This window comes from Pyxicephalus adspersus, chromosome 5, assembly GCF_032062135.1.
Source record: "Pyxicephalus adspersus chromosome 5, UCB_Pads_2.0, whole genome shotgun sequence".
NCBI lineage: Eukaryota > Metazoa > Chordata > Amphibia > Anura > Pyxicephalidae > Pyxicephalus > Pyxicephalus adspersus.
The window spans coordinates 1,479,202-1,489,468 of NC_092862.1; the positions used below are offsets into that span (position 1 = coordinate 1,479,202).

At 42.9% G+C, this 10,267-nt stretch overlaps 1 long non-coding RNA gene across 1 annotated transcript; it reads left to right on the top strand.

The window, feature by feature from the left end:
* The first annotated feature begins 7,878 nt into the window (after positions 1-7,878).
* Positions 7,879-8,726, top strand: LOC140331925 (uncharacterized). The gene is made up of 2 exons (XR_011920983.1): positions 7,879-7,989; positions 8,214-8,726. It is a non-coding gene; the product is annotated as an uncharacterized lncRNA (long non-coding RNA).
* The last annotated feature ends 1,541 nt before the right edge of the window (positions 8,727-10,267 follow it).

Below are 10,267 nucleotides of genomic sequence, written 5' to 3' on the forward strand. Positions count from 1 at the left end.
ACAATGGCAGCTTACACAAGTGTGCTTGTTCTCCTTGCTCTCTGCATGGCATCAGGTATGTCCAGTCCATGTGTTCTGTATTATGGTGGTCGCTCTGTAGTCCATTGTTCTGTAGGATGCACTATAAGGGTTTGGGCTTTTATTAAATGTTTAGTCCTATGAGAGTCATGGCCAATTCCAGGTGGGGCCCGGTGGTTCTTCCATCTCCTGGTGATTTGTGTTCCTGACTCTGCCAAATATTTTGTTGCTGAATGTAACTTTTTGGGCTCTATTGGGGGAGGGGGTTATTGGCTTAGCTCTGATAATCCTATTGCTGCTAAATTACAATGAATTACTAGATGTAACAACTGATCCCTAATCTTTGGATTGGCCTAATGGTGTAACAGTGTAACATTTTCCATGTTCATTCCATGCTCCAATTATTTGTTTGCTAAGGTGATATTGTAGTCTGTACTGTGCTTTGGAATATGATGGTGCTATAACAGTACTGCAAGCTGGTTGGGTCACTCCATAAGGAATTGTGTTGTGCCTGAAACTCTAAGCACTGATCACTCTGCATTTTATTCTTATTAATAAACAGGATTTTTTTTATAGCGCCAACATATTACGCAGTGCTGTACATTAAATAGGGGTACATGCTGTTATGAGAATTGTTCCAGCTATCTTTGTACTGCAGGCTCCTGTCCAATCATCTATGGAAGATAGGGGGGGGGGGTTCTGTAGTTTTGTATTCTAAAAGGACAATGTGGCTCCTTGCATACAGCATGGCGTGTTGTTAGGACAATAAATGTTTAACTGGCAGGATCACCATGTTCAAATACAGGAATGGGGCTGTGATGGCTGCATTTTTCCTCCTTCTCCAACCAGTAATATGGCAGTAATGTTCCTAAGGATTAGACCTTCTGCAGTATATGCACTCAGTGACCCGGGTGTGGGGGTTAAAGCCTCTGTGGGGTTTCTGGTGCTGTAGTTGGGGATGAGCGAGAAGGCCTCTGACAGTCTCATGAAAATTTCCTTGAACTTCTGATGGGTCTGTGACATTTCAGCATACAGATTTTGCGAATTCCATTAAACTCAATGGGCCGAATTTAAACATTAATAGCAAAGCCCCTATACATGTTAGAACCACCAATTGCTAGGTAAGTGTAGGAGAACTGGGGCAACAAGGGAAAAATAGTTCCAAAAGACCTTGTGGCTTTCCAGAAAATGGCAGGCAAAGGGTTATTGGGTGATGGGACAGCGTTTAGAAGGATAACTGCATGAGGGCCGCTACCTGCACTGCCAACCAGACTTTCTGCAGGGTCATAGTGGTTATTCCTGGTAAGTGGAAGATAATGGCTGCATTGAGTGCATCTGCAAGGACACACGTGAAACCCGTCACTGACTTGTGTGTAGATTGCTCTGGGTGGTCTTCCTGCCGTCTTTACCCACTGAGCCATGGACCTGGAACATTGGATGAGGATTAGACTTCTCTGGCCACAGGCTTGTTCCTTAGATATTGTATACTGGGAGAGGTGCAGGCTCTCGGTAATATTTATTAACGTTTTATATCTTTGCAGACCACACTACTTTCATCAAAAAGGACTGTGAATCCGAGTGCATGAACGGCACCTCCAACTACCATTACAGAGTAACCTGCTGTACCACTGATCTCTGCAACGCCAATGGTGCTCCCAGCATACAAGCCATGTACACCATCCTGGCTGTGGCCCCCGGATTCCATATAATGCATGTTTGGTTTTATATTGTGAAAACATTTTCTTAACCAATAAAGGTTTTAACCCAATAGCGGGGTTGTGTCTTTTTGGAAGGGATTTTCAGTATAGTTGGCAAAGCAGAATCTCCACCAACACTTCTCACTTACACCAATAGTCTATTCTTTCCTCACATCGAACAAACGTGACAACTGGCTTGAGAGATTGTGACCGGGAATAACGTTTAGATTATCCAGAAAGTAATGTTAAGGAAGAGCTGGACCCTTGAAAATATTATTTGTGTCCCTCCCCTCATTGCAACATTGCTGTGATATTGGGGAAACATTAATGTCCGATCTCCCCCTAAATGTCTTTGTATAACAGACCAGGGCCATACATTCCCTCTATGAGAATTGCTAAAATTAAATTTGAGCTAACCAGCAAGAGCGCCAGGTACAAATGGTCAGACTTCACCTGCACCTGGCTTACCAGACCCTCCAATTACACCTGGATCTCTTTTGGCGGGTACTCTAAGCATGATACGGGGCCCGGAGAGCCCTCAGAGGTAATGGCTTGCTCATTGGGACCTGTGGGCCGCTCAAGAAACCCAATTTTCTTTTCTAAAAATGGCAAACCGATTTTGGGCCCCTTACTGTAAAATGATATACGGGGCTAAGGGGCAGATAGGTAGCAGAATGTACGAGGAATAAATAACTTTTAGGGAAATATATTCATGTTTTTGGATTTAAAATGTTGTTCTCCATAGCAGGAGGTGAGGGTGAATCTTTCCGTCATTTCAAAGACTTGTTGGTAAGAGGGAGATCCTCCACAACTTGGAAATTCTTTTGTAATTCCTCTCTGGGCTGCGGAACAGAAAATGAATGTTTCCCCAGCGTGTTTCTGTCCACATCTAGAGATAAATGAATCTTTCATAGAAGCTTGGGATGGAGGCGATGCTAAAGCCCCCTGACGGCCCGTCTTACACCCGTCTCATCTCCCTATGTTTTCCTATTGTCAGACTCCGTGTTATACGCTAGATATTGGGAATCGGATCAGGATTTATCTGTTTCTGAATGGGAGCAGGCCTTTATCTGGACACACAAACTTGGCATTGCCATGTAAAGCGCAGGAAACAATCTATAATATCCTCTCCAGGTGGTATGGATGCCCAACGGTTCTAAATCGGTTCTTTCCCTGACACATGTTGGAGGTGCCTATCACATAGGGGCCCCATGCTACATATATGGTGGGAATGTCCATCTACCTTTTGCCCATGGGACACAATCTTGACGGTTTATAATGTACTTGGCGGGATCAGACATAACTAACAACCCCAAAGTAGTGTTATTATTTGTGTTGGTCGAATATCTCACTATTGGATTCTACGGCTATTCGATCGAATAGGGGGATATTGTTCGGGTGATCGAATGACCAATTCGAATACCATTAAAGTCAATGGGGGGAAAATGTGGGGTATTTTCCGGGACTGTGTAGAACTGCAAGAGCAATCAGGGGAGCAGAGCTGACAGCCCCGATTTTCTGATTGCTCTTGCAGCCCTTTACTAGTTGTATGTGTTCCTGGATGGAGAAACTCTATCCAGGAATAGGGATGAGCCTCTGGCATTCTCGCAAAAATTTCCTTGAACTTCTGAAGGTTCTGCGAAATTTCGACAAACAAATTTCACGAAACCATCGGAAGATCTAAGAAATTTATAATGGGAGGATTCGCTGGGAATCCTCCTGTTTGTGATCCCCGGGGCACTAGAGGTTAATTAACAGATCGCACACTGTTCTCAATGCCACGGCCACATTCATTGAGAAGATCCGGGGCACTAGAGGCTAAATGAGGACAAGTCTCCCCATTCATCACCTCTAGTGTTCTGTGATTGGCTGGGGAAAGGAAAATCCTGATGACGCTTGAGCTGTCATCAGGGTTTACCTTTACTCAGCCAATCACAGAGCACTAGAGGTGATGAATGGGGAGACTTGTCCTCATTTAACCTCCAGTGCCCGGGGATGCCACACTGACAGGAGGTTTCCTGATGATGATGGTAATCATCCTGTCATTAGGGGATAATCTGTAAAAAAATAAAAGTTAGTTATACAAAACACACACATTCAATAAATTACACATATTCAATAATTACTTTAACATTAAAGACCCATTAGACGTATTATGTAACTTTGTTTATTGTTGTTTATGGACAGTATCTCTGATTCTTCTGTAATGTTTTGTACATTATTTGTATGTTTTATTCACTTTATGTATAATTGAAACACAATGACCCTCTTGCCTCCCGTACAAAATTTAGATTTCTCTTCTTTTTTGCTTTGCCTTTTCTGACATCAGAATGCATATTACCATTGGAAATGGCCAGAATTAAATATCCCTTACCAGGCATCAGCTTGGATTTTGTGGATTTTAAAAAGGATTCAATACCCATCAAAAAATCAAATCCGGACTGATTTGCCCGTCACCGTTTCACAATTCTGGTAATAATACCTATGGGGGTATAAATCGGCCAATTTATTGGTCCTTTCACGATGAAATGCAGTGCATAGATGTGAACCAGGAAAATAAAAAGAATTAAATTTCTTACCATACAACAATATATTTATTTTGCTATTTTAATGAAAATATTACACTGAAAACTTGTATTGCAAAAACATCTTTGTATCCCTTTTCTCCCTTTCTTGGTTTAGCCCAACAAAGGCCCAAATTTCGTGTGACAACAACAATATATTTGAAAACTTTAAAATCTATAATATTGCTGCCTGTTTGTAGGAAGTTGAGGGCTTTCATTTTATTTTTCCAGTTGTAAAACTTGTACAATAAAACTGCTTGTAAAAGACAGCAATTCATTCCACAGCCAAATACATTCTGACAGCGTACACTGCTACTGCTTCTATCGGTGAAACTCGTTCTATTAGATCCCCTCTGCATAGTATTTCAAGTATTTGTGTATATTCAGTGTTTCATGAAGGCTGCATAGCAGAGACTTTTTCTATGTCTTCCATTGGCACCTGCCCCCAAGGTGGGCACCTTCCCATACTGCACCTATATGTATTCCCCATGGCAGTGCCTGGTTCTGTATGCTGCATTGCTACATGTTCCTCATGACATGGCCCACCTTCCCATGCTACATTGGTACATATTGTTCCCGTGCAACTGCCTGACCTCCCATGCTGCATTGGTATATTTTCCCATGGCAGTGCCCAGCCCCCTATGCAGCATTGGTACATGATCCCCATGGCAGTGCCCAGCTCCCTATGTTGCATTGGTACTTTACCTCATGGCAGTGCCCAGCCCCCTATGCAGCATTGGTACATGATCGCCATGGCAGTGCCCAGCTCCCTATGTTGCATTGGCTCATGATCCGCATGCCACTGCCCAGCCCCCTATGTTGCATTGGTACATGATCCCCATGGCAGTTGCACTGGTCTTAATCCATTTTTTAAGAGTACAAATCCATTATTACATAGCAGGAACAATCCCTATAGTACAAGCTTTACAAGCAGCATAAAATAAAGATTTATCACACATGACCCCAAACACTCTGATGTGTGTGAATTATTCCTAATATGTGTGTATTGTGCAGCTCACATCATTATTAGACATCTCAGGATTGTGAAACTAAATTCAACATCACCTGTGACTCTGTACAACCCAATACAGAATATAACACAATATCCAATCACATCTACATGCAATTCAATCACATTTGTGGGCATTGGTAGACATTTATTTTAAATGTTTTCCCTCCACATAGTATGCAATGATACAGTCCTCACATACCACAACAAAGAAGGAAACCGGGTCCTCACATACCACAACAAAGAAGGAAACCGGGTCCCCACATACCTCGGACAGTTCCATGCCAGTAGAGGACAGATTTTTGGGTAACATCTGGGCCCCTGTTAAACATTCTTTGGCAGCTACTTTATAGCAATAGCGTTTGTCCTCCTTGATGATGGACCTGACTGAACGTCCTTGCTTCAATAGCATTCTAATTGTCCTGCATATATTTATGTTCTCCATTCCCTGCTACTATAAGTCATGGGTGGAAAGAGAAATCTGTTCTGTAATAGGGGGAGGGAGGATTCACCCCAAGTTTATTTGGGAAAGGATATTGGCCACTTTGCTGTATGAAGGAGAATTGAGGAGAATGCTGGCCTGGGTCACACAAGGAAAGGTACGGATGGAAGGTAGGAGAATGTAACTCTGTCTGGAATAATTCTGTCTTAGTAAAGTCTCTTTACATTTCAAACTTTTATCATTCTCCCCATAGCAGATTTGAGGGTAAATCTTTCAGTCTTTTCAATGAATGTTTGGTAAAAAGGGGAGATGTTCCACAACCTTTGGGTGTGGAACAGGAAATGAATGGAAGTTTCCCCCAATGGTACACAATCTCCAAAAGAAAACTTGGCAAGAGCTTTACCCGTCCTAACTCCAACCAAAACTGCTACAACGACGTGATACACTTCAGTCTTGGAATCTATTTTCTACCTATCCATCAAAAACTCTATCTTTACATGATAAGTTTAACAAAAAACTTGTGTTTGAGGGGTTGTGGAGACATTGGGATTGATTTAGAAGATCTTTGGACTGTTCACATACCAAGGTAAATTATCACATTGGAAGGATCATTCACTTAGCTTAGTGAATATGATAATGGTTCACTATGCAAAGAATACCCAATGATTGGATGATTGAAGTCAGCAGACCAACCTTTGTCTTTTGTCTCCGGAGTTACACTTTTCACTTCTTTCTTCTCTTCCTGTTGCCATGCACATAGGCTTCATTACTTTACTAAACCATCTCCATTTGGTGCAGGGTCAATTCCCCAAGTAATGATGGTCTAATATATGGATGGTTCCAAGGCTGAGTCCTTGCTCAGGGAGGAGATTGTTGATATCCGGAAGCAATGAAGCATGCAGAATCTACAAGAAATATATTTGGTAAGTAGGCAAAAGTTCTGGAGAAATGGAGAACACGGATCATCAGGAAACAAGCTAAGGTCATACATGGGTATCAGAGCTGGAACAGAGATCCTGGGTACAGGTGCTTAGGAAAAACACCTGGAGAAGTCAGACAACCTCCAAGTGGGCTGAGTAGGTATGAAGCCTGATTCTGTACTATAAAATCCACCCCTTGATGTGGGTCACCCCCATGCTGCAAGCGTTCAATGCTCATTTTAGTCTTGCCTTTTATTTTTCCCCGGAGTCTTCTCCATTCATGTGACCGGTCCTCTGTGCAGAGGTAGCGGGCACTGACCTCATCCCTCCAATGTATGACCAAATGCCCCATCATCTGTTATATGTGACAAATGCTTGTTGGACGACAAACCAAATTTTTTCCCTAAAGTTTTACAATACAGATAACATTGTGTGCATACAGATTTATTTATTTATGTTACAATGAAGAAAAATCAGAGTTAAAATGTAAAAAAAAGTTTTTGCATGAATGTACCACAAGGAGGTAAATGGCCCCCAACCATCACTAGCAATGTTTTTAGTATATTTGAGCTGATATATCCCCCCTGTGCCCATAAAATGCCCACCAAACAAACCCAGCTCCATAAACCCCAATTCCTAAAATAACACTACACCAAGGATCTGGAAAAAAAAAACAAGAGCCCGTACAGCTATTCCCTGCTAATCCTCTCTGACTGCCCAGACCAATGACCGCCATTACCATTGCTGAGGATGGCAGACACTCCTGGGGGCGGCTCATTGGACCTTCCATGAACCTGGAGCGCACCTGTCACTGATAACATATAAATGGAAGGAAGAGGTTGGGGAGGTTCTTTCCCTATCACAATGGCAGCTTACACAAGTGTGCTTGTCCTCCTTGCTCTCTGCATGGCATCAGGTATGTCCAGTTCATGTGGTCTGTATTATGGTGGTCGCTCTGTAGTCCATTGTTGTTCTGTAGGATGCACTTTAAGGGTTTGGGCTTTTATTAAATGTTAAAGGTTTAATGAGAGTCATGGCCAATTCCAGGTGGGGCCCGGTGGTTCTTCCGTCTCATGGTGATTGTTGTTCCTGATTCTGCCCCTGCATATTCCAGAGTTTGATGCTTCTATAATTACTAATTGTAACAAATACTGTCTGATTGCTAAGGTGCTGTACAGCGCTTTGGAACATGATGGTGCTATAACAATACTGCATGTTAGCTGTGCCACTTATTCCCTGAAATGCTACACCTGTGATAGGGGTGAACGTGAGGAGGACTGCAAGAGCACTAACTGCCCCGGCGGCGAGACCTTCTGCAGGATTGTGACTATTTATATGGGTAAGCAGAAGTTTATGGCTGCATTGCATGAAACCCGCTATCACTGACTTGTGTGTAGATTGCTCTGGGTGGTCTTGTTGTCTTTACCCACTGAGCCATGGACCTGGAACATTGGATGAGGATTGGACTTCTCTGGCTACAGACTTGTTCCTTAGATATTTATACTGGGAGGGGTGCAGGGTCTCAGAGTAATTATTAAAGTTTTCCTTTTTATATTTTTGCAGATGATGCTACTTACTACCAAAAGACTTGCCAATACGAGTGTAAGAACGACACCTCCACGGACTTATTCACACTATTCTGCTGTACCACTGATCTGTGCAACGTCGATGGTGGTCGTAGTGGTGGTCGTAATGGTGCTTCCGGCATGCAAGCCACATGCACCATCCTTGCTGTGGCCCTCGGCTTCCTGAGAGCCCTCCTAAAACAGTCGATGTAATGGATGTTGTGTTGTATGATGTGAAAAGCTTTTTTAGGTTTTTTATACTTTTGCAATTTCATCAAAAAGGACTGTGAATCCGAGTGTGAATCTGAGTGTATGAACAAGACCTCCAACTTCTATTTCAGTACCACTGATCTCTGCAACGTCAGCGGTGCTACCAGCATACAAGCCATGTACACCATCCTTGCTGTGGCCCTCGGCTTCCTAGGAGCCCTCCTGATACAGTCCACATAATGCATGTTTTGTTGTATATTGTGAAAACCTTTTTTAGCCAATAAAGGTTTTTATTTCAATAGCGGGGTTGTCTTTTTGGAAAGGATTTTATTGGGCATTGCAGAATCTCTTCCCAACACTACTCTTCACCTACACCAGCAACCTATATTTTTTTTTTTCTTCTCCCCACTTTTTACAAATAGTTCCCATTTTTCTAATCATGCAGAAGGTATTGTCAAGGCAGCGTGACGGACCCCAGGAAATATTTTCTTGTACCCCTTCCCTCATGGCCAAAAGTTCTGGCATTGCAAAAGTCAAATGTGAGCTAACCAGGAAGGGATCCAGGTACTAGGGGTGTGTTTAGACTTCACTTGCACCTTGCTGGTGAACTAGTAAGGAAGTCTGGTGCGAGTAGAGGAGCTTGCCTGCTCTTGCTCTCCTTCACCTTTGTACCCCTGTGGTGTACTCAGTTCATTTTCTTGCATTCTTTTTACTTTGCATCTCCTCCCACGTCCTCTCTCAGAAGTGATTCAGGCTTGGATCATCCTTAATGGGTAATGAGCAGGGAGCATGTGTACCCCTTCTCCTATTCCGGCAAGGTCCTTGTAAATCTGTCTGCCATAGAAGGAAACCAAGTTCTCGGATAATTTTTCCTCAGTCCTATGAGAGTCATGGCCAATTCCAGGTGGGGCCCGGTGGTTCTTCCGTCTCATATTCCAGAGTTTGGTCCTCTTACTCCTTTGAGTTCTCTATATCCTAGAAGTTCAAACATAGGCAAGGCTTCAATTTCTGCTCCAGTTGTTTGATTGCTAAGGTGATCTTGTACTGTGTTATGGAACATGATGGTGCTATAACAATACTGCATGCTAGCTGTGCCACTCCATAAGGAATTGTTTTGCCACTGAAATCCTGATCACTCTGCATTATAATTATTATTTATTAGGATAATGTTACACTGCACTGTGCAATAAATAGGAGTTGCAAATGACCAATACAGACAGTTATAAAGGAGGAGGGGAGGACCCTGCCCTGAAGAGCTTACAATCTAGGAGAATTGTTCCAGCTGTTGCTTTGTACTTTAAGACACATCTCCAAACTTCTATGTATCATGTAGGGGGGATGGGGGGTTTCCATAGTTCTGTATTATAAAAGGACAATGTGGCTCCTTACATACAGTATGGTGTTACCTTAGGACAGTAAATGTTTACCTGGCAGGATCACCATGTTCAAATACAGAGATTGTTGCTAGAGAAGGAGGGAGAATGCAGCCATTGCATACAGTAAAGTGTAATATGACTGTTGTTTTTGGGGTTTAGACCTTCTGCAAAAAATGCACTCTGTGTGTGTGACCTGTGTGTGGGGTAAGGGAGTTAATGCCCCTGTGGGGTATCTGGTGCTGTATCCCCTGGGAGACTTTTCAAACCACAAACCAGGAATGGCTCAGTACAGTGTTTAGTAACTTTTTGTTTTTCTCTCTTAGCGTATTCACTAAAATGCTACTCCTGTGAAAGTGGACTATACAAGCCTGACTGCACGAGGACCGCTACCTGCGCTGCCAACCAGACCTTCTGCAGGGTCATAGTGGTTATTCCTGGTAAGTGGAAGATAATGGCTGCATTGCAT